At 38.4% G+C, this 24962-nt stretch overlaps 1 protein-coding gene across 2 annotated transcripts in view; it reads right to left on the reverse strand.

The window, feature by feature from the left end:
- LOC124150171 (hemicentin-1-like) overlaps positions 1-24962 on the reverse strand; it is a 262470-nt gene that overhangs the window by 79317 nt on the left and 158191 nt on the right. The gene's annotated exons all lie outside the window — the stretch shown is intronic.

Here is a 24962-nt window from a genome sequence, read left to right on the forward strand (position 1 = left end):
GTACACCTTCCTGTAACCTATTTTTAAGATTGGATTTATCCCAAATATTGTTTGTAAATTTGTTCAGAGAATGAAATTTTGTTGACATATTTCTAGATTATGTTGTATATATTCAAAGAACTATTTTTCCTTGCGTAACTGAGTATTAGTGGGGAAACGTATGTGAACGAGAGCCGGCAAATACCGACAAAATAACATTGTTGCATTGTTCTTCGGCGAAACCAGAGGACTTCAAATGTAAGCAAACGTTACGATATTATTCAGCGAAAACAGTAAACGACAAAGTATGAAATCATAACAATTGAATGTCAGTTTGGATTGGTTCATTGAAGTCTGAACGTTTATCCAACGCTTTTAAATCGTTCACACTTCAATGAACGCATCCAGACAATATTTCAACAAAGGTGTCAACAAAGTTGCAATCTGTGTGAACATAGTGTGCGAGTACATTTAAGGCTGATTTCATTGGCATATCTGCATAATCACATACTGTGTGCGTGCGCACATGCGTGCCTGTGCTTGTACTACCCAGGACAAGTGCCAATGTTATAACTGTGATTCCATGCTGGGATTAACATTGATTCCACACTTAAACCTAGTATACTAACTCGGAGCCGAATATTCCCTTAATGCCGAGTGCCAGGCACATAAATGTGCGTGCGTGTGGCTGCGTACACTAATCCAGACCAGCCCCAATTGTATAGGTCTTACCGAGATTCAATGCTGAGATTAAAAAGGATTCCTTACACAAACCTAGTATGCTGACTCCGAGCTGAACAGTCCTTGTTTTATCCCCCTAACGCCGAGCGCCAAGTTCAAGTATGTCAAAAAACTTGATTTTTTTTTCAAATTTATACATTACTATTCCATATCCACAGAGTATTTGTCACTGAAAGTGGCGATTTGTCAAAATGAAACTAAAAAAACGTGCATATGCAGTTCATTGAGAAAACACTATGTGAAATGTTGAAATTCCCATTGATAACATCTATATCTATGTTAATGTTCACCCACTCTTCCTGCAGTTCCTGTGACAACTGCAAGAGGCTCTGTGGTTGGTGCTCATGTGCTCGCAGTCCAGTGCATACAGTGCATCCCGTATATGTTCGATTGGGTTTACATTTAGAGACCTGGAGGGCCATGGCAGGGCAAGACTTCTGGAATATTGCTGTGTGATGTCGGGCGTTGTCGTGTTGGAAAATGGCGTTCGCTTCTTGCATAATTGGAAGGACGCGTATTGTCGTAGTTGTAGAAGTGGCCGTGGTCGTTCTTTCACGTAAGTAATGTAGCCGTGTGAATCGGCCCTTTGCTCAATTAGTGATACGTGGTCGACCGGACCTGACACGAATGACACGTTTTGCATGTAGTCGTCCGATAGCGTTGTTGTGTTGGACATCCGTCAGTCGTGCAATGTTTTCGCTGTTCACTTGATGTAAGATTGTTGCAGCACGTGAATGAAAGCCCAAAGTTTTTTTTCTAGAAGTGATGATGCACGTGCATGTCAGGTGAATGTTTTTCAGCGCAAGGCTGTGGTTGTGTTTTATCGTTTATTTGATATTTTCATCACATTTCTGCAGTACCTCATTTCAATCCCAATCCAGAAATGACGAGTTTAATTTTCAATTCAATTTTGGTAAGGATATCAACAACAATCAGCATATATTTATGTTTCAACTACTTTTGTGTTTCTTTCTTTGCAGAATATATAAACATCTACTCTTTTACACATCATTTATTTTGGCACACCTTATTTTTTTTATAACCCTTCATAAAAGACAAAAGGCAAAAGATACAAATATTTATGTTTAAACTACTTTCGCGTTTCTTGTTGTGCAGAATATATATACATCTACTCTTTTACACATCATTTATTTTGGCACATCTCATTTTTTTATAACCCTTCATAAAAGACAAAAGGCAAAAGATAAAAATATGAAACAACACATCCTACCCTTCTTTTGTTGCAAGCACGTGCTAATTTTAGGTCAGTAATGTGCCCAACAAAACGTTTAGCATGCAAACGTTATTTGGTCCAGGTCAGTATGTACTGGCCTGGTCCTCGTATGGCTAGCAACTATAATCAACATGTTTCCCTATCTATCAGGAAATGAGTAAGCCCTGATAGGATTGTTATTTTGTCAATATTATTGAATTAACGACTTTCCTCTGATTTCACGTATATATGGTGGAATGTGTCTAGGTTAGAATGGCCACAGATAGTTTCCTCATTGGGGTTTACATACATGGTCATGTGGAAGGCTCGGAAATTGTATAACCGACACATTTATATCGTCGTTTAACCCCGCAATTTCAATTGTCCATTATGAGACAGTTTTGTCTTTTTCTTTGTCATTTTATATACAGTATGTGTTTAGCGGCCGAGCACTGTTTGTCCATATATGGTCTGCACCGACGACGCCCACGTAACCGCAATTATTTTACTTAACTACGATCTGTTTGCGATGACAAATATGAGAGACGTCATAGCTTATGTCTTGTATATACATTCTGTCATTATTGGGTTATATAGAAGACCAATTTCACTCAATATATAATATGCGTTCAATAAAGTGTGTAATTAGTAGAAATTGATGAAACTCTAAGGCGAGATCTTCATAGAATGAATGAAGTCAAATTATAAAATATAAACAGAAAGATTCAGTCAGTGAAACACTGGCAATAATAAAGCTAGCCATTTGACTTCAGGTATTGCAATATTTTATATTATTGTTACGCCAATGTCATATTGATAGATGAACCCCAAATACAAATTCTCTGACATTATCCATTCGAACAGATCTTCAAAATTATATATTTAGATAACTTAACTGATCTCTTTTGTATGTATATTGTCTATGCAAGAGAATAACCAGTTTAGGTTATCCACCGAAAAAGATTCAACATTACAGTCCAAAATATAGAAACGAATGTCTAATTACTGTTGAACTATGCATAAGAATACAAACCGAAGGTGTATATGGTTTCCTGTTTGAGAGTATATTGTGAAAATTTAATTGTCCCTTGTTCTCAATTAATCGGAACAGTAATTATAATCTATAACATGAAAATGTTGTGTTTAGTCCGATTGTGTTTCTTTATTGACAACGTTGGTCACGTATCCCATACAAAGGTGAGAGATTATCCATATGATTTGACAAGTGCTGAATAAAGACGGCTGATTCTTGAAGGTTAAATGCACTTCACATGTTCGCAATTTGTTCATATATTGTCAAATGTTCATATATGTTTGAAAGTTGGGCAGCATTTCCATCAATAGCAACATATTATCCGCTCGTTTCAGGATGTAGGTAATCTCCACCTGAAATAAACGTGAAAAAACAACATTTTATCATAAATTGGAACAACTTATGACATATTTTTTAATTGTTTCATTAACTTAAACGCAATTAACAAACTGCATTCATAAAATGTATTCTATTTATGGCGGTACATAATTCTATCATGAGCAACACATTCTCCTCTCGTTTTTGTGTGCAAAGTACTACAAATTTCTAAAGGGCCTCCTATCAGATCACTGGGGCAAGGCGTATTTTTGAATATATATTGATTCTTCAAAATAAGAATTGAGAATGACCAACAATTGATATGACTTAACAAACTGCATATGAAATGTAAGTCTATATATACTGAACAACAACAAATCCTGTGACAGATAGTAACATTTAAAGCAAATTATGTGTTTTACCAAATCTGAAACAATTTCGGTTTGCAAAAGATAAAAGACTCCCGTAAGTGTTCAAATGGTTTACTTTGCCATACTGACTTCAGAAAATGCGTGATTTCATAAAAAAAACCATGCCAAAATGTTAATTTACAAATCAATAGCGTGAGTGTCCAACTCTGGTAGCGATTCAGGCAACACATCTTCGTCTCATGGATGGACCAACGTCGCACAAAGTCCTGTGGGATACCTGTCCACATCTGCTGGAACATGTTTCGAAGTTTCTGGAGTGTCTGGGGATCACGTGGTTGACGTCGAAGGCGCCGATCCATCTCATCCCACATGTGCTCGATTGGTGAGAGATCAGGGGAGCGAGCCTGCCAGGGAATGGCATTCACGTTGTTTTGCTGAAGAGAATCCTGAACAAGTCGAGCAATATGAAGCCGGACGTTGTCATGTTGAAAGGTAATGCCTGGGCCATGACGACGCAAAAACGGTAGAACAACAATTGCTTCTGACTTGTATAGTTAGGCTCGGGGAATACTTAACAAAAGCAATTGAAATAGTGCATGAAGAGGAAGCGTATAACATATAGATTTTATCAAATTGACAACATGTGAACATAATAGAAGGCAATGGGCTCCTGAAAGGCAGGTTCATATTTCAACCCGCCTCAGATATGGGTTTACAAAAGTATGTAACCAGTGAAATAATTTTACTGTGAAAGAAAAATAATTCCCAGTGATATTTATATGATAGTTTTTTAATTTTTAAAATCATAATAACAATATTTGATACCATCTAACAACAACTAGACATCTGAACTATTTATTGATATCATACAATAGCATTGCTCCAGTTAAAGGAAGCACTTGTCAGTATTATTGTGAATGGAGTTTTGGTATCAGAGAGGTTAATATTCATTGTTTAATTGTGTATTAAGTGGCCTGGTTAAAAACTGGGATAAATTTGTGCAGGAACGCCTGTTTCACAAGTTCACAGTCCGTGTCGTGTTATCTTACCAGTTGGTATTGATATTCACTCAGATAAGACAGAAACGACATTTTCCTTGTTCGCGTACTGGTTTATTGTGTGCGCACAATGCACTGCAATTCCATTACATGTCATGTTTAAGTAAATATTCAAATACAGGATATAATATCATAAAGTGGGTCATAGATGGTTCAGTAGTAGTAGTATTGTAAACGTGTGCGACCTGCTTTACGTGTAACTGTAAGCTGATACGTTGATGTATAATTCAGGTTTCTAAGGCAGGGTGAAGGACGCGGTGCTGACATATAGGATCATGTAATAAGTAAGTAGTTCTGATATCAATAGTAAATGCTACATAAAACAATAGCCATGAATATTGCAAATTAGATACAAAGGAAATTTAAAACTTTCTACACAATTCAAAGATTTGTTGTAAAATAGTATAAACATACCAGTGCATTCAAGCATTCTTACATATTTATGTGTGATTACTTAAATAACTTAATTATCTTAAAGATGTCCATTCATCAGATTCAATATTACGTCGGCCCCTAGAAGATCCGGGGTAGAATAGGTCTTCAGCAATCCATGCTTGCTGTAAAAGGCGACTATGGTTGACGTTCAATTTGTTGATGCATGTCATCGGTTCCAATTGCGTGGATCGATGCTCACGATGTCAATCACTGGATTGTCTGGTCCAGACTCGATTATTTACAGACTGCCGTCATATAGCTGGAATACTGCTGAGTGCGGTGTTAAACAGCAAACCGACCAACCGACATATTACGTCGACATGAAACATGTAATTAAGAACTGGGGATCTATACTACCAAGGCTGTTTAGTTTCATGTTCACGTCAGTATACGACACCGAACTAACCTGTCTGTCGATTGATTCTGACATTATGGGAAGCAGTGTCGTAAATGAGCACTGTGTCTTTTCAACTGCTGGAACCCGATATGCTCATTTGGTAACCTTCATATATCACACACATTATAAATCTGACCACGAGTTTGTCATTAGGTACATATTTACTTACGAAGTCGTTGATTTTATATCCGCACTTGGAAAAGTAGAAAATCTAAAAATTGTAATGCAGTATGTCACGAGTAGCACCATATGCTATTCCTAATGGCGCTTATTTTATGTGGCAGGATACACTGCTTACCACGACCGTCTAAAAATATAATTGAAATGCTACTCAAAGCGATCTTACACTCTTACAGATTTGTGGGTTCGAATCCCAGACGCGATTCAGCCAAAACAACTACGAGAATCCGTACTTTATTGAGAAAGTGTTATCCCAAATATAACGTTTGTCACATAGTTAGATCTTACACTCATCTGACTGAATGAAAAACGTCAACGTCAGAGAATAACCAGTGACATGCTGATAACATTACTCTAGAATGCGGACATTATCCATGTTTTTTTATACTTATTTGTGTCTACTTGACTTAAGCTCGACGGCTGATTTGAAAAAAAATGGGTTCAGGGTCCCTTTCTACTATCAACCTGACCGTTACGACTGTGGTACGTTTGTGTTAAGGTGTGGAAGTTATGACAACACAAGTGCTTATCCAGTTGGGTATCTGCAGACACAAAATATGACCTGGAAGTTTTTGAAACTTGGAATGTATCCTTGTACTCATCATACGCACAATGTTGCAAACAAACATGATGTTTCAAGAAAATACTACTATTTACCAGTTAAACGAGTGTCGCGTCTTTTGGGGACACTATATGGAGCTGATTAATGGCGTACAAAGAATAGTTCCAAAAGTAACGGAAGAATAGTCAGCCCAGTAGCAAAAGGCATTTGGAATGATCACAACTCAATGAGAATAGTTTACTTTAGCTCGACGGGTGATTTGAAAAAAACTGGGTTCAGGGCCCCTTTCCACAGGGCCCCTTTCCTGACCGTCGCGACTGTGGTATGTTTTTGTTAAGGTGTGGAAGTTATGACAACACAGGTGCTTATCCAGCTGGATAACTGCAGACACCAAATATGAACTGGAAGTTTTTGAAACTTGGCATGTCTTTTTGTACTCATCATACGCACAATATCGACAATGTTGCAAACAAACATGATATTTCCAGAAAACACTGCGAAGTGTTTATTTACCAGTCAAACGAGTGGTGTGAGTTAGCCTGATTGATGGCGTCCATGGAATAGTTCCAAAAGTAACGGAAAATGTTTGTGATCTAGAACCAGCATTTGGCAAGTAAGTAAAATCGCGACTAGTCTCATTACTGTGACTTGGGATAAGCGTCTCCTCCATTACATGTCCTGTATCAACTTTATGCGGAGACGGCGAATGTGGCGAACTCTGTGCAACGAATGTGAAGGCATCCTGTCACTGAGCCACTAAGGTTTCATTTCCAGCTTTGTGTTGTTGATTACGATCCAATAATTATAAATGCGATGCCTACTTGCCAGAACACCTTTGTATACGATTCCCAAACAGTCTAGATACACGTTCCCCAAGAATGAATGTCTCATCTAACAACGGCTGCTGCACATTATTTGGCACTATATAATAAATATAATAGTCAAATGTATTGAATTAGGCACGTGTTCTTGAATCTAAGAAACAGTTTGTAAGCCAGCAGAAAGTCGGTATTTCCCGATAGGCGTCCAACACAACCTCATGATAGCGAGGCGAGGAGTCAGAGGTGCCTCCCTTTCACTCTAGTCTAAAAGGAGTTCCATGAGTTTTCAGTTCCGTGCAGTCAGTATGATACACGCATACATAGGTGTCATTCTCAGCTGCAGTGAAGTTACATCTTGTCAGAGATATGTGTCAGAATACCGTATGAGGTCCATATGATAACAATGCAAACAGATGAGCTGAGGTGTAATGGGTGTTAACGTCGCGTTAAAAACTAGTGCACTTATATAGCAACGTATGTGTGCGAGCCTGTGCGTGTGTGTGTATGTGTGTGCGCGCACGCGTGTGTGTGTGTGTGTGTGTGTGTGTGTGTGTGTGTGTGTGTGTGTGTGTGTGTTTGTTTGTGTGCGTGTGTGTGTGTGTGTGTTTGTGTGTGTGTGCCAGCTCACTGAGATATCATGCAATGGTTTAACATGGATAACCCTCTCGCACACACTATGTGGTATTCGTGTGTACCAGTGAAGTGAAATATCGATTTTTTGCCACCTGCCTTCATTTATTTTTTTTGAGACGCAGTGGCACTGCTCTGAACTTAACTGATATTTTTCCAAGATTGACGTTAACAATATCATTAAGGTATTTCTCGTCCCACTATAAACAATGCCTTGAACAACAAATATCTATTGTACGTTTCTGAAGTATATTAATGAAATATGGGGGATTTCCAACAATCCGAGACAGCCAAACAAACCCAAAACTATACTAGACAAGTGAATGCCTGATTACAGAAGCCCAGGTTAAATGTCTAGTAATGTCCATATGTAATAACATAACTTTTCTTGGTAAACGCTTTTCATGCATTGACAATAGTTTTAGCAGTCCGGGCAACTGAATTAATAACAGAAATTAGAAACTAAATGTCACATGATGTTTACACTGAGATGCAATGTGAGTACTAAATGTCACATGATGTCAAACTGAGATTCAATGTGACTACTAAATGTCACATGATGTATACACTGAGATACAATGTGACTTCTTAATGTCACATGATGTATACAGTGTGATACAATGTAAGTACCTACTGTCACATGATGTCAACACTGAGATTCAATGTGACTACTAAATGTCACATGTATATACACTGAGATGCAATGCGAGTACTAAATGTCACATGATGTCAACAATGAGATACAATGTAAGTACTTAATGTTACATGATGTCAACACTGAGATGCAATGTAAGTACTTAATGTCACATGATGTCAACAATGAGATACAATGTAAGTACTAAATGTCACATGATGTCAACAATGAGATACAATGTAAGTACTTAATGTTACATGATGTCAACACTGAGATGCAATGTAAGTACTTAATGTCACATGATGTCAACAATGAGATACAATGTAAGTACTAAATGTCGCATGATGTCAACAATGAGATACAATGTAAGTACTTAATGTTACATGATGTCAACAATGAGATACAATGTAAGTACTTAATGTTACATGATGTCAACACTGAGATACAATGTGAGTACTAAATGTCGCATGATGTCAACACTGAGATACAATGTAAGTACTTAATGTCACATGATGTCAACAATGAGATACAATGTAAGTACTAAATGTCGCATGATGTCAACAATGAGATACAATGTAAGTACTTAATGTTACATGATGTCAACAATGAGATACAATGTGAGTACTAAATGTCGCATGATGTCAACACTGAGATACAATGTAAGTACTTAATGTCACATGATGTCAACAATGAGATACAATGTAAGTACTAAATGTCGCATGATGTCAACAATGAGATACAATGTAAGTACTTAATGTTACATGATGTCAACAATGAGATACAATGTGAGTACTAAATGTCGCATGATGTCAACAATGAGATACAATGTAAGTACTTAATGTTACATGATGTCAACACTGAGATGCAATGTAAGTACTTAATGTCACATGATGTCAACACTGAGATACAATGTAAGTACTAAATGTCGCATGATGTCAACAATGAGATACAATGTAAGTACTTAATGTTACATGATGTCAACAATGAGATACAATGTAAGTACTAAATGTCGCATGATGTCAACAATGAGATACAATGTAAGTACTTAATGTTACATGATGTCAACACTGAGATACAATGTGAGTACTAAATGTCACATGATGTCAACAATGAGATACAATGTAAGTACTTAATGTTACATGATGTCAACAATGAGATACAATGTAAGTACTAAATGTCACATGATGTATACAATGAGATACAATGTAAGTACTAAATGTCGCATGATGTCAACAATGAGATACAATGTAAGTACTTAATGTTACATGATGTCAACAATGAGATACAATGTAAGTACTTAATGTTACATGATGTCAACACTGAGATGCAATGTAAGTACTTAATGTCACATGATGTCAACAATGAGATACAATGTAAGTACTAAATGTCACATGATGTATACACTGAGATACAATGTAAGTACTTAATGTCACATGATGTCAACAATGAGATACAATGTAAGTACTAAATGTCTCATGATGTCAACACTGAGATACAATGTAAGTACTTAATGTCACATGATGTCAACAATGAGATACAATGTAAGTACTAAATGTCACATGATGTATACACTGAGATACAATGTAAGTACTAAATGTCACATGATGTCAACAATGAGATACAATGTAAGTACTAAATGTCACATGATGTATACACTGAGATACAATGTAAGTACTTAATGTCACATGATGTCAACAATGAGATACAATGTAAGTACTTAATGTCACATGATGTCAACACTGAGATACAATGTAAGTACTAAATGTCACATGATGTCAACAATGAGATACAATGTAAGTACTTAATGTTACATGATGTCAACACTGAGATACAATGTAAGTACTTAATGTCACATGATGTCAACAATGAGATACAATGTAAGTACTAAATGTCTCATGATGTCAACACTGAGATACAATGTAAGTACTTAATGTCACATGATGTCAACAATGAGATACAATGTAAGTACTAAATGTCACATGATGTATACACTGAGATACAATGTAAGTACTAAATGTCACATGATGTCAACAATGAGATACAATGTAAGTACTTAATGCACATGATGTCAACAATGAGATACAATGTAAGTACTTAATGTTACATGATGTCAACACTGAGATACAATGTGAGTACTAAATGTCGCATGATGTCAACACTGAGATACAATGTGAGTACTAAATGTCACATGATGTCAACACTGATATACAATACTGATGTGTAGTGTAAAGTACTTTATATTGCTCTGAACCAAGAGACATAAACACTCTGAGCCAACAGATAGCAACTCTCTGAGCCTAGTGTTAATAACACTTTAAACAACTTGACATAAACACTCTGAACCAATTGACATTTACACTTTGAGGCAATTGACACGGACAATTAGAACCATTTGACATTATCACTATGCGCCAATTGACAATAAACGCTGTGATCCAAATACAAAGACTGACTGATTCGCAGTCAGCACAATGTATATGAGTTAGATATGGTGTCCCGTGGGCGAGTAAGTGACAAAGACGTGAAATAATATTGAACGTGACGATTTCTTCTCGCCACATATGGTATTCCGTGATGCACAACTTCGTGTTAAGGACATAAATATGACTGATGCAGGGTTATATGTCTTCACCTGATTAAACACTCGTCTTCAATTGTTACAGTGCATACATAACGAGAACTTGTGTCAATTGAGTCTGGGCCACATAATCCAGTGATTGATGTTATGAGCAACGATTGCAGTGTTAAGTTATGTTGACACGCTATGAACGAGCCTAAATTGATCCATTAAGTTGCCACGTACGACAAGCAAATGTTCTACCCGATATCCTAACTGGGGAGGAATTACACTTCACGAAGGAGGCATCCGTGATATGGTATAATTCATTTTCATGGCGTCATGCCGATTTTATGAGACGTCGTTCTGATCGTAACTAACCTGAAGAACATAACATGTCACAAAAATATTAAAAAGCTGTTTTCTGGCTCATCAGTGGGAATGCCCAGGAATACAAAAAAGCTGCAACAATGGCAAAGATCAGTGACCGGCATCGTCGCAGGTTGTGGCGCTGAAGTAAAACGAGAACACGACAAACAACATGGTGTTAGTTTCTTTGGTAATATGCAAATAGTACATCAAGTAGTCAATATCAAAAGGTGAAATGTGTTTACTCGTCTTGCTTCGTCCAGGTTATACGCCAGCAGACAACCAATGGGAGACAACTTCCAAGGGCGGTAATTCTGGATGAAACTAGTTCCGTCATTCCAGTGTCATGAAAACACTGATTTTGATTTTCACACAAGTGAAAATAAGGGGTTACATTTTCATAACAGTGAAATTTTGATAACTTTTGAAGAAAAAAAGAGTTTTATCATTTTCATACAACTGCATATCTCACACTCATGTATATAATGAATGCAACTATTGCAAGATCTTACTTTGTCTTCTGTAATTATTAAATCTCATGTTTTTTGTACGTTTCCATTGCAATGTCTTATTTTTCCTTTCGACTGCATCTATGCAACTATCACAATTTTGTGTTATTTCTGATTGTATTGCATATGAACAACTATTGCAATGTATTGTTTTTCGTCAGTTATTGTTGCATGTCGACAACTATTGCAAATTCTAATTGTGTCTCCTGTTACGGTTTAGTTGATAGAACGTATGCCAGGAACGGTGGTTCCATACCCTGGTATTTGTTTGTATTCTGCCGGGGCATTAAGGAGATGTAACAGGAACTGGCTGGTTCAGAGTCTGAGAGGCTGAGATGTGCACCTTTACCATTAGCGTTAATACTTTCAGAATCATTACAATCTTTGATGCATATACGGCAGACCACATATGTGTGTACCATGTACATGTCCACGATCATGTTCGTCTACCTCATATGACTTTAATAATTGGGACCAGTCTGGCATATATGAAAAACATTTTAATCGTCTGCAGACTGGCGAACCTGTTACAATTACCAGTCAGATCTGACAGTTTGACATTTGAAAGGTGAAATGTTTGACGCCTACACATGCAAAAGCCCGCCATATTACTAAACGCCACTCGTACCCTACATGTACTTAACACTTCACAGATTACCAGCTGACGAGCAACCATTAGACTTGCAGCTCACAGCCATGTCGGACGCTGACATGAGACACCTCCTGCTATTGGTAATATGTTTGGGCCCCCTTGCTGTGTGTAAGTAGAGTTTCTTTTGAACGACGGTTTTATGTTGTATAATGTGTGCATGAATGATTCATCACAAGTGTTTTCTTAATATTCGAGGGGCACGGGTGGCCCAGTCGTCTAAGGCGCCGCGATTCGCTGTGCAGATTTTTGTCCCTTGGGCACGCCATATATCTATGAGTTGCGGATCGAATCCCGTTTCACCTCGATTACTTTTCTAGTTTTTTTTAGCACGTGGGTTTCACCGAAGTGGTAACGTCTGAGACATCACCTCGGGCTTTTCTACCAAATTAAGCTGACACGCCGCGATATAACTGGAATATTGTTAAAACCAGCGATAAAACCCAACTCAATCACTCACTCATTCTAAATACTCGAAATATCATCCTAGTTCCAGAAAATCCGAATTCCCTGAAAATCGACTGGACATGCAAATGCTGAACAGAGCTTAAACATGACCACAAATGGCGACACACAAACGCTCGTGGTGCACAGCCACATATTCCGTTTTCCCCTCGCGATAAGCTAACATTATGTACAACGTATGTGAAACAATTTCCACAAGTTGTGCTGCCAGCAAGCATGGTGTTGATGCCAGCAGAAATAATGTGAGATTATCACTGGGTTGACTCATGGCGAAAAGGTCACGTGTCCGGTTGTCTAAGTTGTATACTCTGGGTCATGATTTCCATATTATCATGTTACAAGCAATTGCATGGCTTAATGCGTTGATGTAATGATAATCGTATGTCTATTATTATTACAAAGTTTGCTAAGGATCAAGTACACATTATCGTACAATGAAACACTGCGTGAAGAATAAACCATGAAGGTCGCAGCCCCGAGCGGTTTATTCTCCCTGCAGTGTATTATTGTACGATCCACAAGTTGTATATTTTTATATCACTCTTTTTGAGGATGATGATACAATGTACAAGCTTTAAAAATAAGTTATCCTTATTTAAAAAAGATGACTCTCTCAATAGAATCAGACCTCGGTAATGTCGGACAAGTCCATTATATGCATAGGTGGGTCTTTCCCGCATATTCTCACAATCCTCACGTCGACTACCTGTACCTTCTCTCCCAATACCGATTGTCATATCTCCCCCGGTTTTGGATGCGATCGTTCGGCCATCGCTTTTATCTGCATTACCCAGGATCATCTATGGGGATCAACTCAAGAGACACAACCCTCTCAAAAATAACGTCGTCGTCAAGTTACGAGCGAATGTCCGAATCTCCATAAATGACGTCATGATAGAACAATGTTTTATCGTGAAGTAAACCACACTGCGTTGTTCATTGTACGTTTGCGATTTATCGCATAACTATCTTATGTTAGTTAATTCAACTTAGTAATAAGAACATCCTCGTAGACCCACTACACTCACTCATGTTGGGTGGACAGGGTTGGGTCAAATGTACAGGGCACTACATCGCCAGTAGTTGAGCTAAGAACATGCCAGTCATATTATATGATTGTGGCTTTGATTGTGGGCTTCATTCAGTATTATGCTGAAATGCTAATATTACTGTAATGCTGTCCGTCCGTACTTCCATCCGCTCTACCATCCGTCCGTCCGATTCACCTTTGACACACATTTTCTCAAAAACTATTCAATTCACAGAAATTCAATTTACAGAATGATGTTACCAGTCACAATCTTAAATGAGTTCGAACATTGTCTTAAATTCCTTTTTGTACAGAGCTATAGACCTTTCTCCGTGATTTTCAGGAGTGAGTGAGTTTAACATCGCTCAAAGCGGGGGATAATCATGACGCTGACCTCTGACCGCTGCCATACCATGGTTATTGTGTCACTCTCATTATCAGTGTTGTACATCCCCATCCACAGATTCATAAACAAGTTGTATTGAGCTAGAATCGAGCTGAAGCTGACTGTTTGAAGGCGGCACCACACTGGACATATTATAGCCCAGTAGCTATGTGTCACAACTGTCTTGACTGCTGTATATGTCAATATATACATGCTTAAAGTGATGCAGCAATCACTTGGGCAGGTGTGTTCCGGAAATGTCCGTCAGCTCCAAAAAGCCGTCCTCAACTCTGTGATTATACAGCTGGGGCACTTTAGACATGGTCAGAACAAAAACATCTGTGTCTACAGTGAATGTATGGTAAGAACACGTTAATTGCGTAGTCATCAAAGGTCTTGATCGGAACATATATCATCATGTGGATGTTCTGGGTCAGGTACAGGATGAGGTGAGAGATGAGGTCAGACTGAGGTCAGGGATGAGGTCAGGGATGTGGTGAGGTCAGACTGAGGTCAGGGATGAGGTCAGGGATGTGGTGAGGTCCTGGATGAGGTATAGGATGAGGTCCTGGATGAGGTCAGGGATGCGGTGAGGTCCTGGATGAGGTCAGGGATGCGGTGAGGTCCTCGATGAGGTCCTGGATGAGGTCAGGGATGCGGTGAGGTCCTGGATTAGGTACAGGATGAGGTTAGAGATGAGGTCAGGGATGCGGTGAGGTCCTGGATGAGGTACAAGATGAGGTCAGAGATGAGGTCCTGGATGAGGTCCTGGATGTGGTGAGGTCCTGGATGAGGTACAGGATGAGGTCAGGGATGAGGTCAGGGATGAGGTCAGGGATGTGGTGAAGTCCTGGATGAGGTCAGACTGAGGTCAGGGATGAGGTCAGGGATGTGATGAGGTCCTGGATGAGGTACAAGATGAGGTCAGGGATGCGGTGAAGTCAGGGATGTGGTCAGGGATGTGATGAGGTCCTGGATGAGGTCCTGGATGAGGTACAGGATGAGTTCAGGGATGTGGTAAAGTACTGGATGAGGTACAGGATAAGGTCCTGGATGAGGTCAGGGATGCGGTGAGGTCATGGATGAGGTACAGGATGAGGTAAGGGATGTGGTGAAGTCCTGGATGAGGTACAGGATGAGGTCAGGGATGAGGTCAGGGATGTGGTGACGTCAGGGATGAGGTCAGGGATGCGGTGAGGTCAGGGATGCGGTCAGGGATGAGGTCAGGGATGTGGTGAAGTCCTGGATGAGGTCAGACTGAGGTCAGGGATGAAGTCAGGGATGAGGTCAGGGATGTGATGAGGTCCTGGATGAGGTACAAGATGAGGTCCTGGATGAGGTCAGGGATGCGGTGAGGTCATGGATGAGATACAGGATGAGTTCAGGGATGTGGTGAAGTCCTGGATGAGGTACAGGATGAGGTCCTGGATGAGGTCGGGATGCAGTGAGGTCAGGGATGCATCCAGAGTTCATGACCGGGTTGAGATCTGAGATGGTTCTGGATGTGGCCAGGAATGAGCACCGGGCGTGAGGTCACTCATCCTGAGTTTAGAAAACAGACACATCACTTTCATTGCTTGATATTCATGTGACTTTTTCAGGTGCCCAAGAACTCGTTATTGGTCCACCAATGGATGAATTAATGGCGTACCACGTTTCGTTTCCAATGCAATGCGAAGTTCCTGGACTGCCAGACGGTATTGATGCCAAGTTAGAATGGCTGGACAGGAACAACAATGTTATTGGACGCGACTGGGACAAACGGTACAGAATATTCTGTTGTTTGGGGTTTTTTTTAATCTGATGGTTAAGTCGAACTAATCAGTAGTTCATCTACATGACTGTGACCTATAAATAACCGAGTCGGGACCAAAATGAATATAGCACTGGTACCCACTTGAGTAAGAATGATATGTTTACCACTTTGCAGGAATGTGGCTCCAATGTTTCCGAATCTTCATTATCTTTTCCTTTGCTTGTAGCATCCGCACATCCTATTCAGGGCGAAGCTTAATATTATTCTTCAAAAATTGGAGAGATGAAGATGCAGGCACATATACGTGTAGAGGAAAGGTCGGGGATACGACTATGAATAAATCAAGACAGCTCTATTTCAATGGTAAGAGACTCGCACATGAAATAACCTTTGTCCTTATAGGTTAATATCTTTAAACCTCACTCACTCACTCACTCACTCACTCACTCACTCACTCACTCACTCAGGATATATTGCTTTCTAATATATGGTATTACATATGATATAGCTTTTCCAGCTACCTCCCACTGATGTACCCGCCTGAACTTGACATTGAAGAGACCAGTGAAACACCCCCGTCTGTTTCATATTGATAACTATGCATACATATTCACAAGACTGTATGACAAGAGCGATGACTTCACTTTCCCAGCAGTCAACTTTCCCTCCATGTCGAGCCGTATTCCAGCAGCCATAACCTATGACGTGTACATTGCACAACGTTTGAGGACAATCGTCCATGCTCTTTCCACACAGGTTTCAAAGTAATACGACTGTTTAAAAAGCTGTTGTTTTTACTTGTACCATATGTTCCCGTGTTTTGGGTTGCTTTTTTTTCCTGGGGAACAATTGACTTGGCTGTGTATGTGTTTTTGACGGTGGCAGGATACGCACACCTTTTCGCTAAACCCTGCTATCGTCACTATGTGATTCTTAAACACATGCTCATGATAAAGTCTGAATCTTGCAATGGAACATTTTCTCGCTTTTATTTAAAACTATGGTATGTACATCATATCGTTCTAATCCCTTGTCATAATCGTTGCTTTCTTCCCTATGTCATTACCGAACTACTCTATTCTAACCTGTTTCAATCGAAAAACTGCTTTCTGTCATACGTTATAACTGAACTAGTACATTATTTGCTATGTTAAACCTGCATTATTATTATTATTATTATTATTATTTTTTATTTTTTTAAAATTATTATTATGATGATGATGATGATGATGATGATGATGATGATGATGATGATGTCTGACCTACACCATAACTGTGATATGCTTGTCTTTTCTACAGAAACATCAATGACTTTTATTTGTTGAAGCCGTGGTTGTTGTTATTTTTTCTATCTCCAGCGAATAGAACTCCTTCTCGCTCATCACAGGTGCCAGAGTATGTCATGATTGAAATCTTTTTCAGAAAACCCAGATATTGTCATCTCCCCATTTGGAGTTATAACACGAGTCCAAGACACAGGTGAACAGATCCTCACCTGTGAGGCGCTGGGACTCTCAGACGATCAAGTTGCCAAAGTAGAATGGCTGGACAACAACAACAAATCCATTGGACCTTTCAGTGAAAATGACCCGAAAAGCAGCAGGTGATTATTGTAGTCGAATTATTCGGAATCATAGCCCTTTTATATAACTAACTTATTTCACAAGCCTTTGCTGGCATGTGACCACTACATATATAAGTTACATCACAAGTATTTGTAAAATTGTAACGCTTGTAAAACATGACTTACATTGCAACTATTTACCCAAGTATTACTCCCTTACAGTACTGTCATATGCTGGTATGTAATCCTAGTATGATTCACATCCATCAATCATTTTGCCGAACATACGTTATTAATACTAGCATTGTATTAGTGTATAACGTGCCAATCATGTTCCAGTCTACAAATCAAAGATATGTATCCGTCAATTTTAGAGCTTGATATTCAGAATGCATTTCGTTGTTTGTTTGTTATTGTTTTGCGCCGACGTATTGCAGATATGTGATGGCGGTCTGTAAAAAAGGCTGATCCAGACAATACATTTACACTCATCATGAGCATTGAGGCATACATTTGGGGTACGATGACATACCATCAAGTCAGCATGCCTGACCTTCCGATCCATTTAGTCGCCTCTTTAGACAAGCGCAGGTCGTATTCATATTCTTTTTCGGAATCCTTGCTGTTTTACAGTTCGTTTTTTTTTTTTCATCTCATGAAATAGATGACACAAATAACAAATGCATAAAAGATCAAAATCTAAAATGAACGTCGAAATAAAATAACAATCATATCATTTTAACTTACCATCCGTTTTGATAAATTATTAAGCAGCTCGACTGTTGATAGGAACAGTCAGCGAGACCCGGCGGCCAGAGAAGTGGTTCACGCTGTACCACATCCCGGTATATGTGCGCATGCGTATCGTATTTCTCTCGTATTCACGAAAGTGAATAGACAGGGAGCGATGTCTTCATCTCGTCAGATTGGTGTGGGTGATACAATCTTTTGTGCTGATGTAGGCGATAACCTTTATTCACAAATAAACTTCACGCATGACTTCTTCCTATTCGGCTTGACGTCTCACGTCTATGAAAGCGAGTGCTTCGATTGATTCGCATAACTTTGTATTTTACAATGCGAAATAAAGTTGTTGTTTTTCGAATGTTATGGACTATTCTGCCAAGACTTTGGTAGGTGATCGATCACTCAGGTTTTCAAGTCACAATAATCACTGACGCAGTTGATGTGACGGACGCATCACTAAATGATTATATTTGAAGAACAAATATTATCATTTTTTTAGATCGTCCTTAAGCGCTACATTATCCTCGCTGTGACGTCACATCTACTGAGCTGTAGATAGTGATGCCACAATAGGCCACAATGCCACAATAGCTGTGTACGTATAAAACTAAACATTGCAAGGTTCGAAGATGAATGAGATTGTACACCACGATACAGAAGATCCAGTGATGTTCACGTAGTTCATCACTTAAAGTGCCGAACACCCCGCGAGTGAAACCTAATTTTTTTGTCTTCACATGTTCCCATGCAAGTTACAGACACGTATTTGTTTTTTGTAGACAGGTCGGCCGATGCGATGGAATCTATTGTTTGATAACGGCATTACGTCATGTAACGTCAGTATCACAGATGTTGGAGTACACAGTAAAGGAGAATGCTGTGTAAAACTACGAATGACGTACATCGGATGAAGATTGTCTGCAGCCACTATTTAGCATTCGAGAGCGTTTAACATGTAAAAAACGGATAAAGTCTTGGGTTTAAAATTATATATACGGGTATCAGATACCTACAAATCACGTTATGATCTTCTGCGTGAATATATTTTCTACGAGTCTCCTTTTGACTCCTTACAGGGTCTACACAATGAAACTTGGTCGACGACGCCAGCTGAAGTTTACTCAAGTGAAGCTTGAAGACCACGGAACATATACATGCAGAGGGAAAGTTGGTGGTGACACAATGCTTAAGTCGTTTCATCTCAATGTTTATGGTGAGTGTCTAACTGGCTTGTCAGATGTCAACCGCTTTCGAACCCTCAAGGATTTTTATGAATGTATTCCCTGTTTGTAGAATTTGAGCTTCAATTCAGGTTTCTGGGATTACCACTTATGTTTACATATACCATTATACACTACTGATCAATACGATAGTATGCACTACTGCCAGTTACACCATTATACACTACTAGTACATACAGCATTATACTCTACTGGTATATACAACATTATACACTAATTGTAAATACAACATTATACACTACTGGTACATACAACATTGTACACTACTGGTATATACAACATTATACACTAATTGTAAATACAACATTATACACTACTAGTACATACAACATTGTACACTACTGGTATATACAACATTATACACTAATTGTAAATACAACATTATACACTACTAGTACATACAACATTGTACACTACTGGTATATACAACATTATACACTAATTGTAAATACAACATTATACACTACTGGTACATACAACATTATACACTTCTAGTACATATTACATTATACAATACTGGCATATACAACATTACACACTACTAGTACATACAACATTATACACTACTAGTACATACAACATTATACACTACTAGAACATACATCATTATACACTACAGGTACATACAGCATTGAACACTACTAGTACATACAACATTATACTCTACTAGTATATACAATATTATTCACTACAGGTAGATACAACATTATACACTACTATTACATACGCCATTATACACTACTAGTACATACAACATTGTGCACTACTAGTACATACAACATTATACTCTACTAGTACATACAACATTGTACACTACTAGTACACACAACATTATACACTACTTGAACATACAGCACTATACACCACTATTACATACAGTGTTATACAATACTGGTATATACAACATTATACACTACAGGTACATACATCATTATACACTACTGGTACATACAACATTGTACACTAATAGTACATACAACATTATACACTACTAGTACATACACCATTATACTACTAGTACATAGAATATTTTAACTACTAGAGTTCATACACCATTATACACTACTAGTACAGACAACAGTATACACTACTAGTACAGACAGCATTATACACTACTAGTACATACAACATTATACCCTACTAGTACATACACCATTATACACTACTAGTACAAACAATATAATATACTACTAGTACATACACCAATATACACTACTGGTACGTACAGCATTATACACTTCTAGTATATAGAACATTATACACTACTAGTGCATACAACATTATACACAACTAGTGCATACTACATTATACACTACAGGTACATACAGCATTAAACACTACTAGAACATACAGCATTATACACTGCTAGTACATACAACATTAAACACTACTGGTACATACAGCATCATACACTACTTGTACATACAACATTATACATTACTGGTACATACATAGAGGTTATCACGAGAGTGTGTTTGGAGATGGTAAATATCCTGCATTAGGACAAGCGTGATAACCTCTTTATCATATAATGTCATTCTTTAATTCTGTGCTTTAAAATCGCTTTCCCTCTCTCACAAACATTACCGAAACATTGCGAGTTTTCCTGGAATGCGCTCATTAATATGTATTACGTCACAGGGTAAGTGATTAGTCAGTCGGACAGTGACAGTAGCCAATATAGTTCCAACTGAAATCTGTTTCTTATACAGTGGCGAAGCAACTTATAGGCAAAACAACAGTTGTTTTTAATTGCCTTTCGCGGCAATCCATCGGTCTGTCCGCTAGAGTAACTGCCCTTTGTCAAAGGGAAGTTACTCTAACTCTAGTCTATGAGACGTCACGGCCACGGTCAGACGTTGTTGACAGTCGGTCTGTCCTTTCATAACGTTAAGAAGTGTAGTCAGATGTACACACAGCGACAAAACGAAACAAGGTAACAGTTCAAACATATTTCGGCCGAACCCAACCATTTTGATTTGTGGAAAAGGTTTCAAGCCACAGAGGTCTACAAGCACAGATATGGCTACTGATCCCGCTTGGCTAGGCCTCGTGCCCTCGCAAAATTGTTTCGAAATTTATATCTCCAAAGTTGCCAAAACTTATAAAATGCCTTAGCTACGTCACAGTTAGACACTGATTTTCAGTATATTAGACTGTTCGTTTGATAATGATAGCAATTATCCCTGTAGTTTATCCAGATTCACGATGGTTAATTCTGACTCGATCGCCGAATGACGAGGGCGACGCCATGCTTGTTTATAAACAGTGAAAGTAGTCCTACTTGACCTTTGATATTTGCATCTCTATCCGCATATGACCCCAACGGATATCGTTTTTATCCGTTGGCTTTATCCTGCAGAGAAACCTACCCGTTAATTATATGATAAAACATTATACACTACTACTACATACAGCATTATACGCTACTGGTACATACAACATTAAACACTACTGGTACATACACCATTATACATTACTGGTACATACACCATTATACATTACTGGTACATACAACATTATACACTACTACTACATACAGCATTATACGCTACTGGTACATACAACATTAAACACTACTGGTACATACACCATTATACATTACTGGTACATACACCATTATACATTACTGGTACATACAACATTATACACTACTACTACATACAGCATTATACGCTACTGGTACATACAACATTAAACACTACTGGTACATACACCATTATACACTACTAGTACATACAGCATTATACGCTACTGGTACATACAACATTAAACACTAATGGTACATACACCATTATACACTACTAGTACAAACAGCATTATACGCTACTGGTACATACATCATTAAACACTACTGATACAAACGGCGTAAAACACTACTGGTACATACATATTTGTAGAGTACTGTTACATACAATATTATACCCTCTTTTCATATGCAAGGACAAGTCTGTTTTTAAGATCACATTCGGAACTTTATTGAGAAAGATTCTAGTTCAAATTTGCAACAAGGTTTGGACTTTAAGGTTCGAAGAGTGGTCTCCCTTTGACATCAGCAATGACTGTCAAATGCGTTGTTAGTAGTACCGATGAGGAAATCTTTGATGCAAGGCAAAATGTTCGATATAGATGTCAGAAAATGTAAAGCATAATAAATTCGATATTTGACGCCTCGTACAGTATTTCCGCTAACCTAATATGACACCGCATCAGGCAACTAAAGACACCATAACTATAATACACTGCGAGGGAACAGTCCGAGAACCGAAGCTGATCACTAGCCCCGGTGGCTCAGTGGGTAACAGTGGGTTACAACTAAACATGATCTGTGAGGTTGCAGGTTCGATTATAAAAAATGTGATTTGTAACCAGTCGAATACCAACGTTAGATGCACAATACTAGGCTGTAAATATACATCCAAGTGTTATAGATCCAAGCAGGATTTTCAATTCAAATGTAAAAACCCTCAGCAGGTCTCTCTTGAAAGTAGTACTTCACAAAAGGTTACTTTGAGATGCATACAATACAAAAGGCAGTGGCAGTAAAATTATAAACACCCTTATGCACTATGGTACATATATGATTAATAAGAACTATTTTATAACTACAAGATTATTTTTCCCGCCATGTTGCAATCGTAATGTTTGTTCACATTATTTTTCAAATTTGTCAATCTACCAATCCATACACTCATTTTAGTTGGTCTGGAATCCATCGTGTTTGGTCTAAGTATTCTTCCTATTGTTTCAGAGGTTGTTATACTTCCACAACAGACCGTTATAAGGCGGGAAAGGGACACAGGTCTAGCGTTGTATTGCCAAGTCACCGAACCATCAGGCGGCAGAGATGTAACTGTAGACTGGCTGTACCCAAACGGCTATTCCATATCAGCTTACGATCCAGACTATCCTCCAGCCAACAGGTTGAACATTTTATCTCATCCTTTCCGTCAACATATTTTCTTTTCACACCCACCTTCTCCAGAATATTAAAAGGTCTACCTCTTAACGATTCCAGTATTATTGTTTCACAGAAGGCCTTCAAATTCACAATTTTTCTATTCTATTTCTTAATTCTGACATTTCCATTCGTCTCAAATAAGTACCGACTACATATCGCTATTTAGCATATTTAAGACCATAATTACAGGCGAGGGATTATCAAGTATGCGCCTTGGGAGTGACTGATGGAACCTCCAATCCTTTGGTGAGACATTCTCTAATTCCGAGTAGGTTGTCCAGTATATTTCCCTTTGTTATCTTGTTAAAGAAAATGGAGAACAATCATATGACATGTCATCTCAAACGTCACGGAAGTGCACCGGTTGTTACTTCATACAAGGGAATCACATTATCAAAGCGTTAATCTGAAAGATCTCTTTTCCTGTGTCAGCGGGCATCTTATTATTTGAAAGAAATTGGTCTGTATAATACATTTTAAATATGTATGTGAATAATTAAATGTTTGTTTTTGAATTTGGTGTGATGCTATTATCTACTTACTTTATAGAAGGCTCTGTCCAGGGGGTTACAGTTTCGTAAAATTATTGTCCCCTTGTGTGACACGTGATCCTATCATAATATATGTAACTATCATCAACCAGTGTCTTTAAGCCAACTCATTGCTGAGTGTTGTTTAACATTGGCTAGTATTGTTCTCAACCGCCAGTAGCTAAAGTGATGACGTAAACCCTGCTGGGGCATCATGCAGGAAGCAGAGGTACTGTAAGTCCCCATGATCCCCAGTGAGGTGGCCTAGCTTTGGTTACTGGTGGCCTATAGCCCGAGTTTTAAAACTGTATATATATATAACATTGTTATGCTCAAATATGTTTCATAAATTGTTTTTAAATAAAAAATTGCATTAATAACTAAATTGTAAATATATTAACTTGGTCTCGTCGCTATATGGCTGAAATACTGCCGATGCGGCGTTAAGGTTTTAACTCACTGTTACGTCATAATATCAATTTGTGATACGTCATCATCAAGATATGATATCACATTTTCAGAACTAAGACGTCATTTCGCTTGACCAATCAACACTGAGAATCGTTGCAATGCACATGTGCGTGGAGAGGAAGGTTATTGTGACCGATCGTGTTATAATGTTAGATAGGTGTCTTCTGTATGTATCCTGCGTATCTTCCAGTGTACACACATTACCCCAGGCACTTTTCTATATACACAAATCAATGTAAACTAGCTTCGTAAAAGAAATCCAAGGATAGAAAACAAAGGTTGATCTAAATATATCCTTTCCACACTTTGCAGAATGTATGAATACGCAATCTTCAGGGATACACGTGACTGATGAC

This window comes from Haliotis rufescens, unplaced genomic scaffold, assembly GCF_023055435.1.
Source record: "Haliotis rufescens isolate VD_foot unplaced genomic scaffold, xgHalRufe1.0.p SCAF_63, whole genome shotgun sequence".
Lineage (NCBI taxonomy): Eukaryota > Metazoa > Mollusca > Gastropoda > Lepetellida > Haliotidae > Haliotis > Haliotis rufescens.